Here is a 25,979-nt window from a genome sequence, read left to right as displayed (position 1 = left end):
ATCCATTAAAGTAAGAATCCATCATCATCACACAGGTAAATGGCATAGATACAAGTGAACGCCTGGCATCATAATGTCATTTTTGTTTTGTTTCATCCACATGTTAGCCAAACTAAAATGGTCATCAGAATTTTGGGCATATTTCAAAAAAAACATATCATTTTTACATTAGCCAAAATATATACCAGAGAAAATACTGCAGTTTGTCCTGACAACAATTCGTTGTTCTTCACTATCTATAAATAAATACAGTTCTCCAGTCACAAATTTTTGAATTGTGCGCTGAGACTTAAGGTCATGGCAAAAACAAATTGTTAAGAATATACTTTCAACAATTTTCCTTTTGCCTGCTTTAGCACCTTTTAATGTTAATATATTAAATCTTAAATGAGGTTTCTAAAGTTTTCTACTGATTCTGTCCAAGGTACCATGGACTCAGGACTTCAGTTAGAGTGACCTAATTCAGTAAAGCTGCCTTAGGCTAGAATATGGAGGTCATGTAGTGTAATGGGTAGCTCCTGAGGCAGAAGCTCCGGGCTCAAGGACTTAATAGCCAAGGAAGGCACGTTCATAACGTGGCCAAGTAGGTTGAGCATCAACTTGTAAATCCGCCAAACATATGTCAATGGCAGGTGGTAAAAGCGGAAAGCTTCCTGGTCTGCCATGTAATGGAAAGAAAGTGGGACCTCATCCCTACCCATATCCCCAGACTACAACATGCATATACATGAAAGTTGAACTTGGACTCTGGGGAGGGGGATTGCAGTTGGCTTTGTGGCCAGAATGGATCAGATTGGTGCCAACTGCTTAGAGTTTGATCCTTGTTCTGGCTGAGTTGGATTCAGGACCTACCTCCTTGCTCTATCGATGGTGGAGGTCATAGTGTTGTGGGTTGCACCCGCCTTCGGGCAGAGAACTCAAGGTTTTGACAACAGTTTGAGCAGCCAGGCAGCTCACAATTCACTACAGATAGTTTCTTTCCTCCTTCCCACCATTATAGCATAACCAACAATCTTGTAGCCAAAAGTTTCAAAACATTTTTACTTGGGTATTGGGTCTCCAGGTGATTGCTCCCACTCTTAAGTCGCTATTAGAAATTTTTTTTAAAGATCTGGTTAGAGTCAATGACTCTCTGTCCTCACTCATGCATTTCTGCTGTCAATAGTTATCACAATATAACTACATTCTCAGTACAGGATGAAAATCTACAGGAACGGAACATAAAGGCATAACCTGAAATATAGGGGCAGGAGTAGGCCATTTGTTCCTCGAGCCTGCTCCACAATCCAATAAGATCATGGCTGATCTGGCTGTGCTCTCAGCTCCATTTTCCTGTCTGCCTCCCATAACCCTTGACTCCCTTACCTAACAAATATCTGTCTAACTCTGCCTTGAATAAATTCAAAGACCCAGCTTCCACTGCCTTCTGGGGAAAAGAATTCCACACATCAATGACCCTTTAGGAGAAAAGTTTCTCCTCATCTGTCTTAAAGGCAAGGCCTCTTATTTTTAAACCATGTCCCCTAGTTTTAGTCTCCACAAGAGGAAATGTCCTCCAGGTATCCAACTTATCAAGTCCACTCAGGATCTTACGTGTTTCAAGATGATCATATCGCATTCTTCCAAACTCCAATGGACATAGGCCTAACCTGTTCAACCTTTCTTCATAAGGCAACCACCTCATCCCAGGAATGAATCCAGTGAACCTTACATATGAAGTATATGTACAACCCATTTTTGCTTGTAAAGCTGATGCAGTATCTACCAATGAGGGAGCAGCACTGAAATCATGTTTTTCCTCCATCATTCTGCCTGTGTAATTCCCAGTAATTAATCTCATGGCAAAGACAAGTGTAACTCTAGCCAAGAGGAAGACTGGCTGCCGGGCACTAAAACAGAAGGGCAGCTTCCAAAATACATACACAACAGGGCAGATTGGGCTTGGTTTAGGAACAAAGTACAGATAAATACAACAACCTGGGCGAAGCTAAGGTCAACTATAGACAGAAGAGCACAGCGTTATGCCACAAAGATTCTGCCTGTGGTGCTCTCTCTTCACTGTTCCTGTAGAGAAATAAAATGGGCTTCACTTTGGTTTCAGTTAAAGAGTCAACCAGATAATAGAAGGGAAATAAACAAGCATGTATTATAGAGATTCAAAACACTGTCCTTGCACTTTTTGTATCTAATGAAGGCTCAAACCCATTCATACCAAGTCATCCCAAGTTTATCTTGGTGATAAGTTTAAAAGAAATCAGGGAGTAAATCTAGGGTCATGATTCAAACTGATCTGGAGTGAAGTGGATTGGATTACCTCCTGCTACACCATTTAATTCCATCTTCCTCTGCAATTAAGCTAGGCCTTAACTCTGACTTACATTGGGAGGAAGCTTAACAATTTCATACCAATGATATAGATGCAGGGTAAATGAGAGCCCAGATACTGGATTAAAATTGTTACAGCAGTCACAGTTCCATTCCAAATAGAAGCAACTCCAAGGTATTGCTCATGTATGACAATAACATTCAATTGCCATAAGCTTTATCGTAGCTTGGTTGCCTCAAAAAGTGGATCCTAATGTGAAATATATCTACAAGCTCTATCCAAATTGTGGCAAACTTAGAGGAATGAAATCATTGTTCATTGTTCTTTGTCCTCCCACTCAATGTCCTTTCTGAATTGCTAACTAAAGATTATATTTGTACACTTCCAAAAGAGGACACAATGTAATGGGTCATTACTCAATGATCCTCAGTTTTTCTCAATCACACTAATGAAGAGAAGAGTGTCCTGCTGTCAGTTCTTGTTGAAAACAACAGTGACATCACAAGACAGGGCGAGAGAACAGCGGAGAGATCAGAACCAGCGCGAGTGCAGGGAAGCTTCAAAAAGTGATACCAGCACAAAGGTGAGAGCTGATTGGTGAGTAGCGGGTAAGTGTTTTTCTCCAGTTTAAAATAGATTAAGCGAAGGAAAGGTAAGAGCTCTACTTTTTATTTAAAGTGCATAACTAATTTAATGTTTCTTTACTGTATTTAACTTAAAGGGTTTTCTTTCAACTAGAGGAATGGCAAGGCAGTTCAGTCCCATGTTATGTACCGCCTGCAACATGTGGGAAGTCCTAGACACTCCTTGCGCTCTGATCGTGTGCGGGAAGTTTCGGAGCTTGAGCGGCAGCTGGAGGCACTGAGGTGCATCCGCGAGGCTGAGAGTTTCATGGATAGCACATTTTTAGAGGTGGTCACCTCACAGCTTATCGAAGTGTAGACAGAGAGGGAATGGGTGACCATCAGTCAGAAGAAAGGTGTCAGACAGACAGTCAGGAAATCTTCAGGGTGCATTTCGCTCAAGAACCATTTTTGTGTGTTGGAAAACGGTGAGAGTGACGGTTCCTCTGGGGAGTGCAGCCACACTCATGGCACTGAGTGGCTCAGCTGCACAGGAGGGGAGGAAAAAGAGGGGAAGAGCAATAGTGGTAGGAGACTCAATAGTAAGGGGAACAGACAGGCATTTCTGTGACCGTAGATGTGACCCCAGGATGGTATGTTGCCTCCCTGGTGCCAGGGTCAAGGATGTCACTGAACAACTGCAGGACATTTTAAAGGGGGAGGGCAAAGAGAGAGAGAGAGAGATCATAATATATATTGGTACCAACGGCATAGGTAGAAAGAGGGATGAGGTCATGCAAGCAAAATTTATGGAGGCAGGAAAATTAAAAAACAGGGCCTCAAAGGTGAGTATAGAAATAGGAGGTTAGTCCAGATGAATGCATGGCTGGAGAGATGGTGCAGGAGGGAGGGCTTTAGATTTCTGGGACATTGGGACCATTTCTGGGGACGGTGGGACTTGTACAAGGCGGACGGGTTGCACCTGAACTGGAATGGGACCAACGTCCTTGTTGGGAGATTTGCTAGTACTGTTGGGGAGGGTTTAAACTAACTTGGCAGGGGGATGGGATGCTGAGAGGACGTTCAACAGGGGGACATGCAAAGCTAAAATTAGATGAGAGAGAACAAGCGAGTCTGGAAGGCATAGAAGTTATAGGCCAGTTAAGGGACAGGGGAGTTTGACAAGGCTAGGTGGTATTTAATTTAATGCAAGGAGTCTGATGAAAAAGGCAGATGAGTTGAGGGCACAAATTAACACATGGAGGTATGATGCCATTGCTGTCACAGAGACATGGTTAAGAGAGGGGCAGAATTGGCAGCTCAATATTCCAAGATATAGGGTTTTCAGGCGAGACAGAGGAGGAGGTAAAAGAGGAGGGAGTATCGCAATATTGATCAAGGAATCAATTACATCAGTAAGGAGGGATGACATCTTAGATGGCTCCACAAATGAAGTCATATGGGTAGAACTTAAAAACAAAAAAGGAGCAATCACATTGCTGGGAGTGTAATATGGGCCCCCAAACAGTCAGACAGAAATAGAAGAGCAGATATATAGGCAAATTTCAGAGAAGTGCAAAAATAACAGGGTAGTAATAGTGGGGGATTTCAACTTCCCCAACATTAACTGGATTAGTCATAGTGCGATAAGTTTAGAGGGAGCGGAATTCTTAAAATGCATCCAGGAGAGCTTTTTAAGCCAGAACGTAGAAGGTCCTACAAGGTCCTGGACTTAATTTTAGGGAATGAAGACGGGCAAGTGGTAGAAGTATCAGTGAGGGAGTATTTTTCAGATAGTGATCTTAAGTCCGTTAGATTAAAGGTTGTATGGAAAAGGACAAGGATGGGCCAGAAATCAGAGTTTTAAATTTGGGGAAGGCCGATTTTAATAAGATCAGATACGATTTGGCCAGAGTAGACTGGGAGTAGTTACTTTTAGGTAAATCTGCGTCAGAGAAGTGGGACTCATTCAAGAAGGAAATAAGGAGAGTACAGGGCCAACATATTTCAGTAACGATAAAGGGTGGAACCAACAAATCCAGGGAACCCTAGATGTCCAGGGATACACAGGACTGGATAAAGAGAAAAGGGGAGGCTTATGGCAAATACCGAGGGCTCAAAACAATGGAAGCCCTGGAGGAGTACAGAACGTGTGGGGGGATGGGGAGAAACTTAAAAAGGAAACTAGGAGAGCAAAAAGCAGGCATGAAAAAACATTGGCAGGTAAAATACAGGAAAATCCAAAGTTATTTTACATTCAGAGTAAGAGGATAACTAGGGGAAGAATAGGGCCCATTAAGGGCCGTCGTGGTAATTTGTGTGTGGAGCCAGAAGATGTAGGTAGGGTTCTAAATGAATTCTGTGTCAGTGTTCACAAGTGAGGGGGACAACGTGGGTATGGAAATCAGGCAGAAGGACTGTGATATAATTTTAAAAATTAGCATAGAAAGGGAGGAGGTTCTAAGTGGTCTGGCAGGATTAAAAGTGGCGGGACAGGTAGGCAAGGTGGTTAAGATGGCATACGGGATACTTGCCTTTATTAGCTGAGGCATAGAATATAAGGGCAGGGAGGTTAAGCTGGAACTGTATAAAAGGTTGGTTAGGCCACAGCTAGGGTATTGTGTGCAGTTCTGGAATCCACATTATAGGAAGGATATGATTGCACTAGAGAGAGTGCAGAGGAGATTTACCAGGATGTTGCCTGAGCTGGAGAGTTTTAGTTATGAGGAGAGATTGGATAGACTGGGGTTATTTTCCCTGGAGCAGAGGAGATTGGAGGGGGACATGATTAAGATGTATAAAATTATGAGGGGCATAGATAGGGTAGATAGGCAGGAACTTTTCCCCTTGGTGGAGGGATTAATAACTAGGAGGCATAGGTTTAAGGTAAGGGGCAGGAGGGGATGTGAGGAAGAATTTTTTCACCCAGAGGGTGGTGGGAATCTGGAACTCACCGCCTGAAAGGGTGATAGAGGCAGAGACCCTCATAACATTTAAGCAGTATTTGGATGTGCACTTGCAATGCCATGGCATACAAGACTATGGGCCTAGTGCTGGAAAATGGGATTAGAATAGTTAGGAAAAACTCAGCAGGTCTGGCAGCATTGGCGGAGAAGAAAAGAGTTGACGTTTCGAGTCCTCATGACCCTTCGACAGAACTTGAGGTCGAGTCCAAGAAAGAGTTGAAATATAAGCTGGTTTAAGATGTGTGGGGGGGGCGGAGAGAGAGAGAGAGAGAGAGGGAAGTGGAGGGGGCTGTGGTTGTAGGGACAAACAAGCAGTGATAGAAGCAGATCATCAAAAGATGTCAACAACAATAGAACAAAAGAACACATAGGTGTTAAAGTTGGTGATATTATCTAAACGAATGTGCTAATTAAGAATGAATGGTAGGGCACTCAAGGTATAGCTCTAGTGGGGGTGGGGAGAGCATAAAAGATTTTAAGATATTTAAAAATAATGGAAATAGGTGGGAAAAGAAAAATCTATATAATTTATTGGGAAAAAAAGGAAGGGGGAAACAGAAAGGGGGTGGGGATGGGGGAGGGAGCTCACGACCTAAAGTTGTTGAATTCAATACTCAGCCCGGAAGGCTGTAAAGTGCCTAGTCAGAAGATGAGGTGTTGTTCCTCCAGTTTGCGTTGGGCTTCACTGGAACAATGCAGCAAGCCAAGGACAGACATGTGGGCAAGACAGCAGGGTGGAGTGTTAAAATGGCAAGCGACAGGGAGGTTTGGGTCATTCTTGCGGACAGACCACAGGTGTTCTGCAAATCGGTCGCCCAGTTTACGTTTGGTCTCTCCAATGTAGAGGAGACCACATTGGGAGCAACGAATGCAGTAGACTAAGTTGGGGGAAATGCAAGTGAAATGCTGCTTCACTTGAAAGGAGTGTTTGCGCCCTTGGACGGTGAGGAGAGAGGAAATGAAGGGGCAGGTGTTGCATCTTTTGCGTGGGCATGGGGTGGTGCCATAGGAGGGGGTTGAGGAGTAGGGGGTGATGGAGGAGTGGACCAGGGTGTCCCGAAGGGAGCAATCCCTACGGAATGCCGATAGGCGGGGGGGTGAAGGGAAGATGTGTTTGGTGGTGGCATCATGCTGGAGTTGGCGGAAATGGCGGAGGATGATCCTTTGAATGCGGAGGCTGGTGGGGTGATAAGTGAGGACAAGGGGGACCCTATCATGTTTCTGGGAGGGAGGAGAAGGCGTGAGGGCGGATGTGCGGGAGATGGGCCGGACACGGTTGAGGGCCCTGTCAACGACCGTGGGTGGAAAACCTCGGTTAAGGAAGAAGGAGGACATGTCAGATGAACTGTTTTTGAAGGTGGCATCATCGGAACAGATGCGACGGAGGTGAAGGAACTGAGAGAATGGGATGGAGTCCTTACAGGAAGCGGGGTGTGAGGAGCTGTAGTCGAGGTAGCTGTGGGAGTCGGTGGGTTTGTAATGGATATCGGTGGACAGTCTATCACCAGAGATTGAGACAGAGAGGTCAAGGAAGGGAAGGGAAGTGTCAGAGATGGACCACGTGAAAATGATGGAGGGGTGGAGATTGGAAGCAAAATTAATAAGTTTTTCCAAGTCCCGACGAGAGCATGAAGCGGCACCGAAGTAATCATCGATGTACCGGAGAAAGAGTTGTGGAAGGGGGCCGGAGTAGGACTGGAACAAGGAATGTTCCACATACCCCATAAAGAGACAGGCATAGCTGGGGCCCATGTGGGTACCCATAGCCACACCTTTTATTTGGAGGAAGTGAGAGGAGTTGAAGGAGAAATTGTTCAGTGTGAGAACAAGTTCAGCCAGACGGAGGAGAGTAGTGGTGGATGGGGATTGTTCAGGCCTCTGTTCGAGGAAGAAGCTAAGGGCCCTCAGACCATCCTGGTGGGGGATGGAGGTGTAGAGGGATTGGACGTCCATGGTGAAGAGGAAGCGGATGGGGCCAGGGAACTGGAAATTGTTGATGTGACGTAAGGTGTCAGAGGAATCACGGATGTAGGTGGGAAGGGACTGGACAAGGGGAGAGAGAAGGGAGTCAAGATAACGAGAAATGAGTTCTGTGGGGCAGGAGCAAGCTGAGACGATCGGTCTACCGGGGCAGTTCTGTTTGTGATTTTGGGTAGGAGATAGAAGCGGGCCGTCCAAGGTTGGGCGACTATTAGGTTGGAGACTGTGGGAGGAAGATCCCCAGAGGAGATGAGGTCAGTGACAGTCCTGGAAACAATGGCTCTACATTGGAGAGACCAAACGTAAACTGGGCGACCGCTTTGCAGAACACCTGCGGTCTGTCCTCAAGAATAACCCAAACCTCCCTGTCGCTTGCCATTTTAACACTCCACCTTGCTCTCTTGCCCACATGTCTGTCCTTGGCTTGCTGCATTGTTCCAGTGAAGCCCAACGCAAACTGGAGGAACAACACCTCATCTTCCGACTAGGCACTTTACAGCCTTCCGGACTGAATATTGAATTCAACAACTTTAGGTCATGAGCTCCCTCCCCCATCCCCACCACCTTTCTGTTTCCCCCTTCCTTTTTTTTTCCAATAAATTATATAGATTTTTCTTTTCCCACCTATTTCCATTATTTTTAAATATCTTAAAATCTTTTATGCTCTCCCCACCCCCACTAGAGCTATACCTTGAGTGCCCTACCATCCATTCTTAATTAGCACATTCGTTTAGATAATATCACCAACTTTAACACCTATGTGTTCTTTTGTTCTATTGTTGTTGACATCTTTTGATGATCTGCTTCTATCACTGCTTGTTTGTCCCTACAACCACACACCCCCCTCCACTTCTCTCTCTCTCTCTCCGCCCCCCCCACACACCATAAGCCAGCTTATATTTCAACTCTTTCTTGGACTCGACCTCAAGTTCTGTCGAAGGGTCATGAGGACTCGAAACGTCAACTCTTTTCTTCTCCGCCGATGCTGCCAGACCTGCTGAGTTTTTCCAGATAATTCTGTTTTTGTTTTGGATTTCCAGCATCCGCAGTTTTTTTGTTTTTATTAGAATAGTTAGGTACTTGTTTGACTGGCGCAGGCTCAATGGGCTGAAGGGCCTTTTTCTGTGCTGTAGACCTCTATGACTCTATGAATTTAGCAGACATCTAGGCAAATCCTGTCATCAAGAAAACAAATTAACCACACTAAATCACTGTTTACTTTGGCCACTTCAAAATAGTGAGAACTGTACCTAGCTTGCTTTCCTTTTCACTGAGAAATTGGAATCCCAATTCTGTGCTGAACCCATAAATTAATCAAATCCTGTGCCCACAAAAATATCATCACTCCAAACTGAGAATCTACAAAAGCAACCCCAGAATACAAAAAAAAGTATAACCAAACTATTACATCATGATTACATTGGAATCACTGGAAGGTAGTGATTAAAGACATTTTTTTTGGCTAAAAACATATCAGCAACAGCTGAGTGTCATGCAAGAGGTAGACAGAATATCAGCTATAAAGCTATACACAATAATTATAGCATGCACACCAAGGTACTGTTATTGCTGAAAGCCTGCTATGCAGAAGTTCAGGCACAAATTTATTCATTACCTGCTGAACCAGGGGTGCAGACGAGAGAAAAGCTCTGGATTTAACCAGGTCTTTCTGTGTACTCAACAACCACCAGAGTCAATTTCACAAAACACCTAGTTAGAGATGGCTCCAGCTGCATTATGATTCAATGCTCACAAATAACTACTACAACCAGGTTAAGAATGAAACATTTAAAAGTACATTTGTGTTGCAATTGCTAGTGGGTCCTAGCCAGTTTACACTAGCTGGTTCCTGCCTGGCAGAAACTGCAAATGCTCTATTTAGGACAGAAATATGTGCATGCCTGGATATAATCACACACACAGATGTTTTCCACAGGAGTATCCCTGCTTGCTTAGTATATAAATCTACAAAAGTATGCCTAAGCAAAATCCAGGAGATAGAACAAACTTTCAAACTCAGTGCACAAGTTGCCCCCGCCCCCTTTTCAGCCAGTACATGCAACACTCACATTAGTCAGCCTCAATTTTTCACCTCACAAACGTATGTTTTACTGACCAGTACCTTACAACTGGGTGCAAGGGATCAAGCAGGCAATACGAGCTGTTGCAAAGATGTGCGGGAGTTTAAGACACACCCATAGTTCAGACCCCGTGCGCAAAACAATAAAGTTAGCGAACATCCACACCGGCAGTTCACTTTTATGCTTGGCGTATAAGTCGATGACTTCTTTGGAGGGATTTTCTGAGGCTACAGAGGTTGACTTACACACAGACATCTATGGCATAGGTCAAGTAGTGTCAAACAAAGTGATGGAAGGCTACCCTTTCCAAGGAGTCTTACTTCCTATTATTACTAAACCAGGTCAGGTCCCACCCACCCAGCTCCGAACTCAGACAGAAAATATGTTAGTTCTAAATTGGAAATCATTGTACCAATACTAATTTGTAATGTAAATATGCCCTTAGTCTTGTTAAATCAGTGAATAAAAGGTTGTTAAATCAGTCAATAAAAGGTATCAAGACCAATTACAAAATTGGAGACAAAATATCTGCTTAAAAATATCTGCTTATTCATTAAAAAGAGCATTGACTATAAAGCAGTATTGCAGATAAACTAATCCAGAAAGAGTGGCTTTAAAAACACATGCCAGCTGACAATCGAATTCTCATCTCTTGTCAACACTACATTAAAATGAGATTAAACTGTAATTTACCATAGGAAGAGAAGTACTCAAAGATCACAGTACTCCCAGCCCACTTCAAACTTTTTTTTCAGTGTTCCTTTCATAAGGAAGTTGATTTGCCCCATTACAAACCAGAAGAGTTTAGTTCGAGCTTTCTGCAAATAGCATGATGAAAGGTCATCGACCCGAGATGTTAACCGTTTTTCTCTCTCCATCGGTGCAGCCTGACCTACGGAGCATTTTGTTTTTATTACACAAAAAAGGAATTGGTTGCTGACTGCTCTTTGTTGATAAAAGAGAATTAATATGGCACAGAACTACATTTTTCTCCTAGCTACCTCTTCTCTCTCTATTCCATTTATACAATGTTCAGAGTACAGAACGCATGGTTCTGTACATAATACAAATTGATATGGAGTAAGCTTCACTTGAGAACCTAGAGACATCTGCTTTTTATTGAAACAAATGGTAAATTACATAAGCGGTAATTTGTCATAAGAAAATCTGATGAGGCATTTTTATCCATTAAATGAAATAAAATTGTGGAAATTTGATGAGACCTCAACAATAAATGGGGTTGAAATGGGTGATTATGCCAGCAATCACAATAATTAAAAACAGCTGGAACTTGATCATTTGGCCAAGGAATGAAAAAAATCACTTAGCCCATCAAGTCATTTAAGTAAATTTGCATTCAATTGTATTTTGAATAATGTCAGCAAATGGCACGAATTTACTATACAGTATTTTTCCATTTATGCGCGCTGATCTCAATTTATTTACACCATTTGAAGTAAAATAGGTATTTACCATCTCTAGGCCATTTAATATTTAATATACTTCTGTGACGTTTCTTCCCAACTTTCCTGCACTGTAAAACTTAAAAGTTTCTTTAACTATTCCTCACAGTTCAACCACTTCACAATTGGAAATTAGTCCCATTACTTTCTGCACCTTTCCCAATGCAAAATGTATTTTTTTTTTAAGAATGGTAACCATTTTGACCAAGATATTTTCAGCTAATTGTAGTCATATATTCAATTGTCCTAGCTATAAAAATCTTAGCACTGGTTTTCCTCAAATATCTAGGCACTGAAAGTTACAAACTCCCAGATCTTGTTAAAATCTCTATGCACTAACTCAAGATCATTCACTGAATAAATCTGTCTTTCATTTGTTGAGCTATAATACTTCATATTTAACTTTCAGGTTTGGAATAATTAAAAATTAGCCTGTGAGCTAGAAATGCAACAGCACTGGTATTTTCACAGTCTCAGAACTTTATCACAGGCCAACATTTTCAGACTCCAGTTTTCACTTAGGGGAGAAAGGTGTGAGAAGCAAAAATCAGAATTGGGGGTGGAAGGAAAGACATTTTAGTCTCAAAACTCCATGTATAGAACTTCAATTTACTCTAATGTAAATTATTTTCAGATCAATTCAGAATAACTCATAAAACCTGAAACCCAACATTTATAAAAATCACTAAACTATAATAATGATTTCTGCATTACAGATCTATCTTAAAGACTCGCTTTAAGCTGAAAATTAGCTAATCTTAAAATCTGATCTGAATAAATTTGCTCATTAAACATTCCCAGTCTATTTCTTTCATTTATTCTCATCCCATGTCTATAAACAATGCATCATTTTCTCAAATTTACAAACTCAGGTTCTCGGTCCATAAGCTCGGACTGAATACTCAAACAGAGCTAATGGCAACACTTCTGTCTGTAAACTGGAAGAAAATACAGGTAATATTCCCCAGTAGTACTGAAAGACTAATCAATTTGTGAACCTGCCCACATCACACGGCACCAGTAGATTTTCTGATTTAGTTCAACTACCAGAGTACAATAATTCATTTTAAGAGCCTTGCACGATACAATAAGGCTGATCACGCATTTAGAAAGAATGCTATCACATTTGATTCAGCTACATCTTATGAACTTGCCCTCCAGCAGCAGTTGCAACTGTTGTACCAATACACTATGCATGCACTTGAAACAGATGGCTGGGAGTGTATTGTAGGTCCTTATACAATTATGGGGTTCAGATGCACCATAAACCACAGGAGTGAAACTGGAGAAATTTATTAATAACATTTGTACCCAGACAATTGCATCACATTTTCAAATGCACGCTAAACCATCTGTTCTATATCTCGACATTTGCTTTAAAAAAAACATCATTTTCTTCTCTTGTGCATAAAACACTTTATAAAGGTTATCACCACGGTGGAAAAGATATGATCTAGGTATCATAATGTTATGTACAATGTGAATGAACATTGTATAAGGAACATTATTTCCAGCATTAGAAATCCTTCAAACGACACACTAACCCAACTTGGACATATAATCACAGATTGTTCGTTGTTGCTGGGTAAAAAGCCTGCAACTCACTACTGAACAGCACTGTGCAAATCCCTTCGCAACATGGGAGTGCAGTGAGTCAAGAAAGCAACCGGCCACTAAATTCTCAAAGGCAACTTGAGATGGAAATAAATGCCAGCCTCAGCAGGTGAATCCACATTGCGAGAATGAATTCAAAAAATGTAATATTTTGAACACAGCTGGGCAGTGCACCAGTAAACTTCTAAAACAATCCTCCTTTCAACATTCCAACATAATTTTCTCCATTTGCATGAAGTGGCATTTTGAATACAAATACACCAGGCATGCATTTGAAACAAAGCTGTCCACAAAGAAAGCTCCTAACCTTAGCCACTGCCCCTTCCTCTCCAACTACCATAACTATCTTTGTCTTCAAGTCCTAGAGCATTGTTGGTTCATAGCTGTGCTTCCAGTATGAAACTCTTCAATAAAGCACCACCTGCCCTGTCAATGGCAGAGTTTGCACCTATCCTGCATCACTCACTCTCCTCAGCCACTCGCTCCAAAGACTTTCACAGCATCAACCACTCTATCCCTTCCTCCTAAACTATAGTTCATCAACACTGCTGTCTCCTGGTTTGGGTTCACAATGAAAAGAGCATGCCCTTCAACAGCTTCTCTTTCCCCTCATCCTTTTCCCATCTCCAGTGTACACCAAGCTTCCATCCTCAATTGCTGCATACTATTTTGGCGTTTTGCATCAGAGATATCGGAAAGAATCAGGTCATATCCTACCTGTACACCAACCCACAACTTCACTTCTCCATTTGCCCCCAAGGCTACTATTAAACTCTCCAACTTCCTGTGGGATGTTAAGGTGAAGCCAAAATTTCATCTAGAATAAATGCCACAAAAATCAAAGTCACTGTCCTCCTCTCCCATTGCTCTGGCATCAGCCGCAGCAAGTTTTCCAGCTTCCACTTCAGACCAAGTCCAGAGCTGCAGCAATTCAACCTGGTTCAATATGCAGAGCTTACTTCCCCCATATCACTGTCACCAAGGTCACTTACTTGCACCTCTGAAATATCACCAGCTTCAACTCTATTCATTTGTCAGTGCTCCCTGACCCACGCCTTCTACCACATCAAAATCCAAATTATCCAACAACCTGAGTCAATCTCCAGATTTTAACTCATTCGGAATGCTTCAAACTGCATCTAGACCAAGACCCAAACTAAATCACTTTCCATAGGTTCCACTGTCTTCCCATGTCCCAGTTAAGATCCTCATCTTCATGTTTAAATCTCTCCATGTGTTGTCATACCTTACCTCAACTAGGGCATCAGCCCATCATCCAAACTTTTTTTCATTCTTCCCCAGTCTGCAAAGAATAAAGAACTTGCATTTATGTAGTCAGGGCAACACAAATCATTTTACAAGCAGCAAATTTCTTTAGAAATGTAATCACATTTGTTTTGAAGGCAAGGGATGTAGCTAACTTACGTAGAGCTAGGTCACACAGTCACAAGATAAACAACACATCAGGTTTTTGGTAGTGTTGATTGAGAGATAAATATTGGCCAACAGGAGAACTGCCTGCTCCTCTTCCAGTCATGCCACAGGATTTTTTACATCTACTCGAATGGGCAGGCTGTGTTTGGCAAAATATCTATAAAACTGACAATGAGGCACTCCCTCTGTACCACACCAACCAAGACTGCATTCCAGCCAAGCAGCAGAACTTGAATCCACAACTTCCTCACTCAGAGGCCATAGTGCCAACACTGAACCAAGTCAAGATTGAGGTATCCCTTCTGCACAAGGGGCACCATGGTAATTTAATTCAGCCTTACATGTCTCAGGTGTAAAACAATTATAATCAAGACAGGGAATGAACTGTGTAAAGTGCTCAAAAAAAAAGCTATTTCATTTCTAGTAATTTAACAAAAAACTCCTCTAAAGGTGCACTATATTACAGAACCACTTCTCGAAATACTTGTTCTGTAGAAATGGCTCAATTTATACTGTGGTTTCCTTAGCAGCCAACCAATTAGAAGTGCAAACACTAGTCTACACATGCGCAATGGTTCTAAAGTTTAAAGCAGTAAATAATGATGCTAGTATCCTATCCAGAGGCTGCAGATCCTCCATACAGATCCTCAACAAACTGTACAGATTTATAGAGGACATGTAGGAGTTCTCCGGCTAATTTGGACAGCAAATTTGACTTCCTCCTACAAGGCAAGGATGGAAACCATCTAGAACAGGCATATCATTAATATTTAATTCATGGGCAAATTTGAAGGTGGTGTCAACAAAAATGCAATGAAGGCATCTTGCACTGCAAGAAACACCAGGTTCCAAGTTTCTCTCCCATTGAACTTAAAGCTTACCAGTCTATTAGCTTTCCTCAATAGGTGTAAGTAACTATTATTAATCAAGGTATGGCAAGCTGCATTCAGCAGAGGCAGGTTTCTACTTCAATAGGAAGTACTCAATTTACGACAAACAGAGAGATATAGAACCCTAATGCAGAAATGGTAAAACATCTAACTGGGTGACTTGGATAAACAAAAAGCTAGCCTTTAAGGGGTCATTCCAGTACTTTTAATGGAAGTACTCTATTTTGCCCCTACAAAGACACTACAGTGTTCCTGTATCTGTGCACAAAGAACAAAGCACACAGTGGAAAACTGGAGTGAAAATCATTATGAACATCACAGGCTGTGAAGCACAGAATTGGTTGTGCTGATGGTAATTAAATGCTACACACTCGAGACACACTTTCAAATTCAAGATGATGGTGGCGAAATTCCTGGAGTTCCCATTTATGGAGCAGGAGAGAAAATGAATATTGAAAATTCTGATAAATATAAGATACCACAAAAGAGACTTGAAACCCCAAGAGCAAAGGAGAAAAAGAATCAGTTGCTAATGCAAGTAGGCACAAGTGAGCAAATTACATTTTAAATACGTGAATTAGTCAGTATCAGATTGTGTCATGTCTGACATTCCTTTAGGACAAAATTTGCATTCATTTGTGTTGTCCCTTCTGTATGTGGACCATCATTTCAGTTTTGAGTCTAAATGTAGAATGCTACTGCTGCACAGCTGCCTGCCCAGGTTGGTGCAGCAAAACAGTTCATGATTATAAACTTTCCAATAATCCACTAACAATAATAAACTGCTAATATTACAAGCCCCATCATGTGATTAAAAGTATTATACCTTCAAGTATGTAATTAAAATAACTAACACTTTTTGACCTTCCTCATGCCCATTATACTGAAAAGCTCCATAAATAGGCTGCATCGCAGTCATTGGAAAAGCCACAATTTGCAGATACGGTGGCTGCAAGTGAATGTACTGTTCCAGTCCTGAGATTCAGATGGCACTTTCATGGTTTAGGATGTCATTTGAACCCCTCAATTAGATTATTTAATCATATAAAACATAAAAAGCAATGTTACTTCCCTCTAATCCAGTACAGATAAAATTGTAATATTCCAAATTTAATCCACCAGTAACTGTTATCACAGAGCTGCTTTTGTCATCCCAACCCCTGAATTGATTTCCACCCCCAACCCAAGTCTTGCACAATTTACCCAGAGAATCCATTATCAAGCAGCTGCCTACAAGTACAGATTACTGCAGATGCTTACTACTGAGCAATAACATTCCAGTCATCATCCATAACAGCAAAATATGCACAGTGCAGTGGGAATTCTTTTGATAGGGCAAAAATTTTGAAAAATGGCAGCCAGCAAATCCACCAACATGATACTTTAAAAAGCAAATGAATTTTCCATCATTAAGTCCAGAATGGACAATTACATGCCTGCCTTTGCTTTAGCTTTCTTCTTTCAAAACCAAAATTCTACTTCAGAGCATTTAAAAGCTTCCCAAATATTTGGCTCATTTTCCATCTCAACTCAGACAATGCTCTGCCTGCTGAACTACTAAACTGTTGGAGTAACAGTATGCATCAAGTGTTCAACAGCATTACCACAGTGCACCAGAAGAATGCATCTGGCATTTATATTAAAAAGGTACATATCAGTACACAGAAAACAGCTGCTAAATTGATACGCTAAAAGATGGCTAGGGTAATATGATCATGCTAAGATTTATTAAAGTAGGTAGGTAGCAGCTCTAACAACACAGGACTGGAACTGAAGAGAGTTTCCACTTGCCTCATCCTACTGTAGAATAACGAACAGCTAACTGGTCAAGAACCTCAACTCAACGATGACAACTAGCTTAAACATCAACGTTGACGGGATAGTAAATACATATGTATTAGCTAGCCACATCAATCTTGTGCCTTCCTTTAAAATATTCAACTGCTTGAAGAATTTTTCCAAAATGAATGTAATTTTTAACAAGAATGAGTATCAATGAAATTGAAACTTGTTTCTTATTCTATGTTTTCAAAATAATGAACAGTGGTGACCATAAATTTGGGAACTAACTGGAGCAGACACCAAGCCTATTTATTAACATGATACCAATGCATTAGCACCCAATGTTAACTATTTCTGCTGATATTAATCCAGTTTACAATACCAGATCTGGCCACTTAACAAGCAAAGAGTCATACGGACTCTAACGTTAACTCTATTTCTCTCTACACAGATGCTGAGTTTTTGAAACGTTTTCTGCTTTTATTTCCGATTTCCTCAGTGTTTTACTTTTATTACATAAATCCTTCTGGTTATTTGTCTTAGTTTTGCATTACAGTCAGATTTGTATTAGAAAGGTTCTAATGCTGATTCTCCTCGGAAGGTGGATCCTCAATTTTCTCCATAATTTGTTAAAAGTGATTAATGCCTTCTTTAGACTGATAGTTAGTCCAAATGGATACTAGCAAAATGCTGTTGAAACATTGGTTAAGTTCTGCTTTACTGAGTGCAACAAAGACTGCATTGTAATCAAAAAGAAGTTCACTTATCAACAGATGATTGGTTTCACATTTTGAAGTTAGGCATGCAACACAGGTACAATATCCAAAATCCAGCACCTTGGAACTGAGACTGTGCTGGGTTTTGGATTACCTGCCAGATCAGATGAGAGCAAGAGGATGATAAAGGTAAGCATTTTACTTTCAAATTTCTGAACTGACCCGAGTTGTTCTTTCATTTGTTTCTGAGGTCAGCAATCCCTTCTGGACACCTGTTTTAACCTGCCAGACATTCTCGTGAGATGAGTTCCTTGTGTTTAGTCCATGTATTTAATATCCAGGCATCAGGGCGAGGGCGATAAAAATACCGTTCAGCGGTTACAATGATTTCAAGGATGTGATTAATGTAGGCACCCATATAACCAAGTGTTGCATTTCAAAGAATTTGCAATTATTAATTTTTCTCCATTTACCAATTTGTGTGCACTGAAAGAAATATATCCAGTTTTCATTCAGCTGGATTTAGGAAGCTGCACCTGTATCGGAGAGTTATCCACCTTTGGCACAAGATGAGAAAGCACAAAGAAGCAACCAAGAAGAATATGTCAAAGAGTAGTGGTGCAAAAACACACCCCGCTTTGATACCTTTGCAGATTTCAACTTTCACGTTGGTTATCAATGTTCTGCATCGCAGGCTTTATATCATGGAAGGATTGAATCAGACTGGCATATCACACCAGGAGTAATGGTTGCTAGAGGCTGTGCACAGGTTTTACTTCCTAGAATTAATGCATTGGATAACTTGTCCCTTGATGACAAGCTAACTCTGGCATTAGTAAAACAACCACATTCAGCCAACTAACTAACTGTGCCTGAGACATTAGAAAATTAAGCATTTTGGTGTTCAATCAAATCAGTTTTAAGTTAACTGTTATATAACAGCAAGAGATGGACCACATACAGCTAACATGAATGGACAAATTCATTCTACATCACTGCATCTGCCACATCAAGTGGGAAAATAAGGATCCTCACATCGTGATACCGAAGAAGCAAAACCACTAACCACTAAGTTGAATAAAATTATTGAAATACAGATGCCTCCGGTGGTTTTGTCACCTAAATGGGATCGAAAATAGAATCCTTTGTATGGAGAACTTGATGCTTCAAGGCTATTCATCCAACATAGACTCAGGTTGTGGATATTTGCAAGAGGGATTTGAAAATTTAATATCGATACCACATGCTGGAAAAACATGGCTCAGAGCAGACCATACTAGAGGGCTGTGCTGCATTGGGAAGCAAAGAACAGTGGCTAAGAGGGAAAAGATAAAACACCAAAAAGGAAAGCACATCAGGCTTCAAGAATTAATAATCTGCAGGCTTCATCATCTGGTCCTGTGACTTACACTTGCATCATCTTTGAAAAGTACTGTCACTCAACAATTGAACACCTCAGACACTCATGGGTTGCACATGGCAAAGTTCCTGAACTGCTTTGGCGTTTAAACCATTGTATTTCATGACAGGTGTTTCCACATCCTTAACAGACTGAGTTATACTCTGACAATGCAACCGGACTTCACCAAAATAACTTTCTTAAAATGTGACACTAGGCAGTGATTGTGATTGACAGGTTACACCACCATAGGGAGCATTATAGCCAGTTCAATCCTATTTCTGATCATCAACCACATGAAGACTTTGCAGCAAGGTATCAGTCAGGAACAGAAAGCTCAGGGATCAGCTAGCTTAGAACAAACCAGGGACTAAATCCAGAATTGTCTTTTTCTCTTTGAATGAAGGTCATATGGGGTGGTACATTTACAACAGAGTCACAAGGGAGACAAATCTGTTTTAAACATTGCATGTGGACTTTAGTTTAAGCATGGGTCAGTTTTTTGGTATCCAATCCAAACTTTAATGTTTGTTTTATGAGAAGAATGATTTTAAGTCAGGGCCCTCTAAAATACAAAGTAGCTCTGTTTTCCTACCATTAATTCCAGTAAATGTCATTAAATGTTTTGGCAGCGACAGTGCTCATAATCTCTGCATAAAATCTAACATTTAAAATTAGGACAGAGTCAAGGATATTAAAGTATTTCAAATGCAGTTGGGTACTCAGTAGTGACAAAATAAGAGGAATAAACTTTAATGAAATAAATGGCTTTTTTTCACGCACTGTTTTCAAGTCTATATAATTAAAAAGAAAAACACTCCTGGATGAGAAGAGAGAAAAAGATGCAAATAATCCATGCTTTGAAAGCAGTAGATTAACAACTTCCACAATTATAATGCCATCCCTTTTCTCAACACAGTATTTGACTGCAAACAGTTCTCAATTCTCATTTACTGGTTGATACTCTGCACATTTTTAAGTCACTGCCATGGAATGATGCTTTAAAAATATTTTAAAGTAACCAATACAAATATCATGGAAAAGCCGGTTACACTTATCTATTTAAGTTTTGGCCGGAAAAGTTATGATTTTAGGAACAGTGAATATTAATGATCATTTCCCAAAAATGGCTGGCCAGAACTCAAGCAAGCTTGAGCAGATCCACCATTTATTCCAACACTCAGCTCACAATCTCAAAGCATCAAGTGGTACAGAGGTGGAGGATTAAATCGCTTCATCTTACACAATATGCACATCAGCATTATTGTTGTTCCAGTTCCAAACAGCAGCTTGAAAAATACAGCTGCATGAAGACCACCGCAGCTGAACTAATGTTTTTATTTTAAACTGAATTACAGTGGAATTTAGATTTGCTGAGACAGTAGTTTTGGAAATAAGGGGTAAGAACAGGAATGGGAGAAGAGGGAGATGATAAATCAATATTGGTTTAAAACTTGAACTACCTTTTAACACACTTCACATCAAGAAGTGTTATAGTGTATTTAATAATAGCAACGAAGAGATGGTTTAGTTTGAGTTACTGATTCAATCCTTCACTGCAGTAAGGGTGCTTGCAAATTGCAAAGATCCCAATTCTAACACGTAACAAAAGGACATACTGTATATTTTCACAAACGAAAATGAGTCAATTGAAGTTACAAAGTCAATCTAGATAAAATGTGTTTCTTGTACACAAAAAATGAATTTATAAATAAAAATACTGGTCTATTTCACTCCATATTGCTTGCAGAACTGAAGCTGGACTGCACTCACATCCTCACCCCTTTTTCCAGAGCTTGCCACAATGTCTGCCCTCTTTTCTGTTGCCACCTCAATTCTACTTTTGCCCTTTCTGCTCAACAAAACCAACTTTTAAGAGTCATTATAAAATTCTGGCAACACCATATCACAAATGACTCAGAGATGTTACACTGCTAATGACACAACAGCTGTCATTTCCCCAAAAGCTATGAATATTACATCAACACTACGGCACAAGCTGAGGCCTGTCAAATCCTCAGTCTGACTTAATTCGTCTTTACCATTGGTCCAGGGCCTTGTAAATTGAAGAGGGAGCAAGATGCAGTTACATGATTCGCTGCTGACCAATGAAATCGCTAGAAAGTGACACTTCTAACAGTGACGATCAGCTAATGAGACTGATGGAAAGTAGCAGCACGGTCAAGACTACCGCTATCTAATGGATAGGCTCAAAAGTGAAACTCACTAGCCTCTTTTTGCTCGATTGAAGCTAAAGAGCCATCAGTGTATTCCAACAGTTAAAACCAACTGGAATTGTGATGCTCTGGTGGCAGTTACACTATCCTTGCCTGATCTTAGGGGAGCTGCTGTGACATCACAGGAGTTGGTGACCTCAGGAGTCACAGGATTGATTCACCATCCCCAATTCCAGTCAAAACCTGCGTCAAAAGCACTTCAAATAACACTGGCGAGGAAAACATGGCAACTTATTTCTCCACACAAAACTTTGCACCCATACTTTATAGTCAGAAAAAGCTTTTGCTTACTTATCTGCCCCCCAAACACTCGGGCATTTCGTGCGGTCAGGCAGACTGTGAAACGCTGCCTTTCATTTTATTTGAAGATTTTTTTTTAAAAAAAGGAGGTAAATAAACCTACGAGTCACTTTTCCAAGGGAGAGAGCCGCTCGGTGTCTGCTCCCAACACACTAAGGGAGGCCGGTGGATGGGCACAGGGGCAGATCCAAGTCCCTGCGCCCGGCCTCGGCCTCCAACCTCCCCAGGGTGCTGGGGATGGGGGGGGAGGGGGGGGGGGGGTCACAGGATGGCATGAGTGTCGAGCGGAAAGTTTAGGAGCGGTGGAGGCTGGCGGCGCGGCCTGCGGGACTGCAGCAGCCTGCGGAGGAAAGGCGGAAGCCTCCCCCGCCTCCTGTCACCGTCTGACCCCCCATCTTCCCCCCACCCCCTCTCTCTCCCTCCCTTCCTCCTCCCCGGCCCCCGCCCGTCGCCACCGCCGCCGCCACCGCGTCCCTCGCCTTTTTTTTTTCTCTCAAACTTGTCCGTTTTTTTTTCCCGGCCTTCCCTCGCCGACATACTCACAGACTCTCGCGGTTCTGCTGCGCTCTTTGCCACCACCACCACCATCCCCGCCCCCCACCTCCTCCTCCTCCTCCTCCCCCTTTTTTCACCGCCTCCTCTGAGCCGGGACCTCACGAGTTAACAAGCGTCTCCCATCCCATCCGGGACCCGCACACGCCAGCCGGAAATGACGCCCCTCGCACTCATGCAGACGCGGACCGCCGCGCTCTCGCAATGTCGCCTCGTTAGCATACGCATGCGTGTTCCCTGCATTGTGTCCATTTGAAGGGCGGAGTTGCCATCATTGATAAAGGCAAAAAGCAAAGGAGAAAAACTCAATGCAATGTAGCAGAACTCATTGATTCTTGCAATGTTTTCTTCAAAATTCAAATGTTTACACAAAAGCACAGTTAGCAACAGGAGTGATGTAGAAAAGGCATTAGAGTGCAGGGGCATGTTAATAATATCTGATGAAAGGTCATGGACCCGAAGCGTTTTTTCTCTGTCCACAGATGAGTCATTTTCTGTTCATTATTTTCTATGCATGAACGGTCCTAGAATGTTTCGAATTTGACGCATGCTTTGATGTATGTTTGGCATTCTGAACCTATTGTAATTCTGACTGTGAATACCTGTTTTTTTAAACGAAATCCTTCAACTCTACTTACTTATCTTAGCACATTCTATTCTATTAATTCTTGAACACAAACTAATAGAAATAGAAACCAATGTCTTGGTTCCTGTTCTCATCTCTGGTTGACAGGCCCAAGATTCACCTTCCAAAAAATCTAATTGACTGACAGTCTTCTGTCCCTGTAGAAAATGACTGACGAGAATTGGAAAAATGAAGTTTCTAAAGTGACTTTAGGCATGCTACAATTTCATTGACAATTAAAATGATAAAACATCAATAGAACTTATATATCCTTCACTGGTACAAAATTAGGACAAAATTGGGTATTCACTTTGCCCGCTATCATGAACTTTACTGTTTGAAAGAGACACTACTTTGCGAGGGAGATACAGATATTATAACCCTAAATGCTCATATTAAAGCTCCAAACATAAGGGCAGAAATTCATAGATCCCAGTCCAAAATTCAATTTACATAAACTATTAACTGTCAGTAAAAGCAAAATATTGTGGAGAAAGAAACAGAGTTAACGTTGATAAAAGCTAAACACTGTGGATGCTGGAAACCTGAAACAAAAACAGAAATTGCTGGAAAAGCTCAGCAGGTCTGGCAGCATTTGTGGAGAGAGAAACAGAGTTAACGTTTCGAGTCCGTATAATCCTTCTTCACTCTTAAGAAGGGTTGTACAGACTTAACATTGAGTTCAATATGACTCTTCTTCGGAACTCCCTCCACAGATGCTGTCAGGCCTGCTGAATCTTTCCAGCCATTTCTGTTTTTAATATTTATTATTAATTATCAGATCCTTCAGAACCTAATGGCCAAACTGAACAGTGAACTTAAAGCACTGCTGCAGCTCTTTTAAAGAACTGCAGCAGCTATTTAAAACAACCTGATTTGAAATTAGCAAAAGCAACAAGCTTTCACACTATTTCTGTCCAATGGAAGATTCACATTTCAAGGGCACATTCATGGCTGGAAATTTCAAGGTACTGCTGCAAAAGAAGGTTCTCCTTGCTGGCAATGAAGGTCTTTCCCCCCAAACAAGAGTAATCGGAAATACATGGCAGGAAATAACTGACAAGGTGAGATCTGGCTTTAAATATACAGCAAAAATCATTCACCTGAGTGAAGATATCAAAGTAATGTCACTTTCCTATAAGAAGCACCTGCCTGAAAATGTGTTACTAACTCCTCCAAAAAGTTTTTACACAACCTAAAGGGCCCAACAAATGCTCAATGCATATGGCCATGCAGCAGTATGACTTACAGCCAATCTGGCATCTACATTTGAAATTATTACTGAAAGATTTTTGGCTATTCAACTGAGGAATTTCAGGGAAATCGATATTTAGATGTTGCTATTAATTCAGCACATTAGGGATCAGACCCATCAAACTTACAAGCTCTCTGAGAGAGCATTTTTACACAACAGCCAGGAACAGACATCAGTCAGAGAGGTATTTCTAACATACTATATTAGTTTAGGAGTGGGTTAAATTATTCACATGTATACTGTTGAATTGACTTCATTCAGAAGAGCCCAAGGGCAGCTGCCACAAATTCACATCATGTTGGGGACTGTGGTTGTAATATCTCAAATGGCCAATCCCCAGACCTGGAAAGCTGGGGAGCAGTCAGGGGTCTCAATTCATTAAAAACAGTCATTGGTTCACATTTCCAAAGGTGGGAGAAAGTATATGAGGGCACATCTAAGATTACACTATCCAGTACACACAATGCATGCTTCATTATTACGGATCATGCTATTTTATAATGAGATATAATGTAATGAAGCCTGATGCTAAACCCAAGAAGCTATCACATGCAGATGTGCAATTTGTAACAAAAGGCATCAGACAGCAAACCCTTCCAATACACCCTAGATTTATGATGCCATTACAACTAAGTTACTGACACACAAGATAGCTGCAGGTTAGTCAAATATCTGTCAATGTACATGCTCCTTAAAAATGGAACATCCGAAGGCTACTTCTCTGATTCCAGAACATGGAATATAACAAAAAGAAACCGACTTAAACTGGAGAACCCAGAAATTACTTGCTCTTCACTCTCTCAGAGGGGGCTTGGCTATCTTTGCAATCTTCTGGAGCATTGCTTGGGGGGGGGTGGGTTAAAGCCAGAGGTCTTACCAAACCTCAGCACTATTGCCAACCTGCACTTATTATGCTTTTCCTCCAGTCAGCTCACTGAAACACAGGGAGAAAAGCAAAGCACATGTATATTGCAATGGCATCAGCAAAGTTACAGATTTGAGGGCAATCTCATTATGCCTTCAGCTGATTGAAATCGAGATGCCCAATGAAGCTCTTGCACATTCTGTGCTGAAGTAAACAAAAGAGGTTAACTACCAGGTCCATCACTTTATGGATTGTATAAGGCAGACAAGAATGCCAGGGATGTAAACATTCCACTTTCGGGCACCTTTTTATCAAGATCCCACCAGTGAATGCACTATCGTTAGCAAGAATGTCCACACCATAGTAACAGGAAGAGTTCATTTTCTAACATTCTTCCTAATCACAGAATTTTTCATTAATTATGTTAGACAGTATCTGATTCTTTTGTCTCATAAGAATCACCCATTATCAAGGTTTATCAAGGTTATCTTGGAAAAATTAAAGCATGTGATTTCCAAAATACTTGCAAATATCTTGGAATCCAATGTAATAAAAACAGGTTTTGATCAGTTCAGTCACTGTAAGCTAATGCCCCACCTCATAATATGCCAGAAACTCCAAAATTACACTACATTTGATCAATCATTTAACTTTACTGAATAATAATAGTACATCTTAGTAAAACTGAATATAGTGGAACAAAATGAGTGGTTTAGCTGGAAAATAATCTTTCTACTCCACTAAGGAGAAAGGGGAAAAAAGCAATGGTGTCTCCTGCATTGGAAACTTTAGGCCCCAATGTCTTTTCTGAGGGGTGTCATCACCACTGGGTATCAGCTATATGTTGCAGCTGCACCTCGGGGCACATCAAAGGCAGGAGCAGAGATTGATGGGCCCCAAAAGTACACACATGAGCAGCATGTCAGTTGTA

At 41.2% G+C, this 25,979-nt stretch overlaps 1 protein-coding gene across 3 annotated transcripts in view; it reads right to left on the bottom strand.

Annotated features, from left to right (window-relative positions):
* Positions 1-22,351, bottom strand: part of LOC121269057 (speckle type BTB/POZ protein) — a 118,969-nt gene extending 96,618 nt beyond the window's left edge. The window contains exons 1-2 of one of the 3 annotated variants that reach the window (XM_041173476.1): positions 22,295-22,314; positions 14,245-14,296 (exon numbers count right to left, since the gene is read on the bottom strand). The gene's annotated coding sequence lies outside the window, so the exon portion shown is untranslated. Of the gene's footprint in view, positions 1-14,244; positions 14,297-22,230; positions 22,250-22,294 lie in introns of those variants that run through there. The other 2 variants (XM_041173477.1, XM_041173478.1) reach the window with 2 other exon arrangements.
* Positions 22,352-25,979: the final 3,628 nt, after the last annotated feature.

The sequence above is a fragment of the Carcharodon carcharias genome, chromosome 23 (assembly GCF_017639515.1).
Source record: "Carcharodon carcharias isolate sCarCar2 chromosome 23, sCarCar2.pri, whole genome shotgun sequence".
NCBI lineage: Eukaryota > Metazoa > Chordata > Chondrichthyes > Lamniformes > Lamnidae > Carcharodon > Carcharodon carcharias.
The sequence above is the reverse complement of the archived record's forward strand: the minus strand, read 5'-3'. Positions and strand labels throughout refer to the sequence as shown.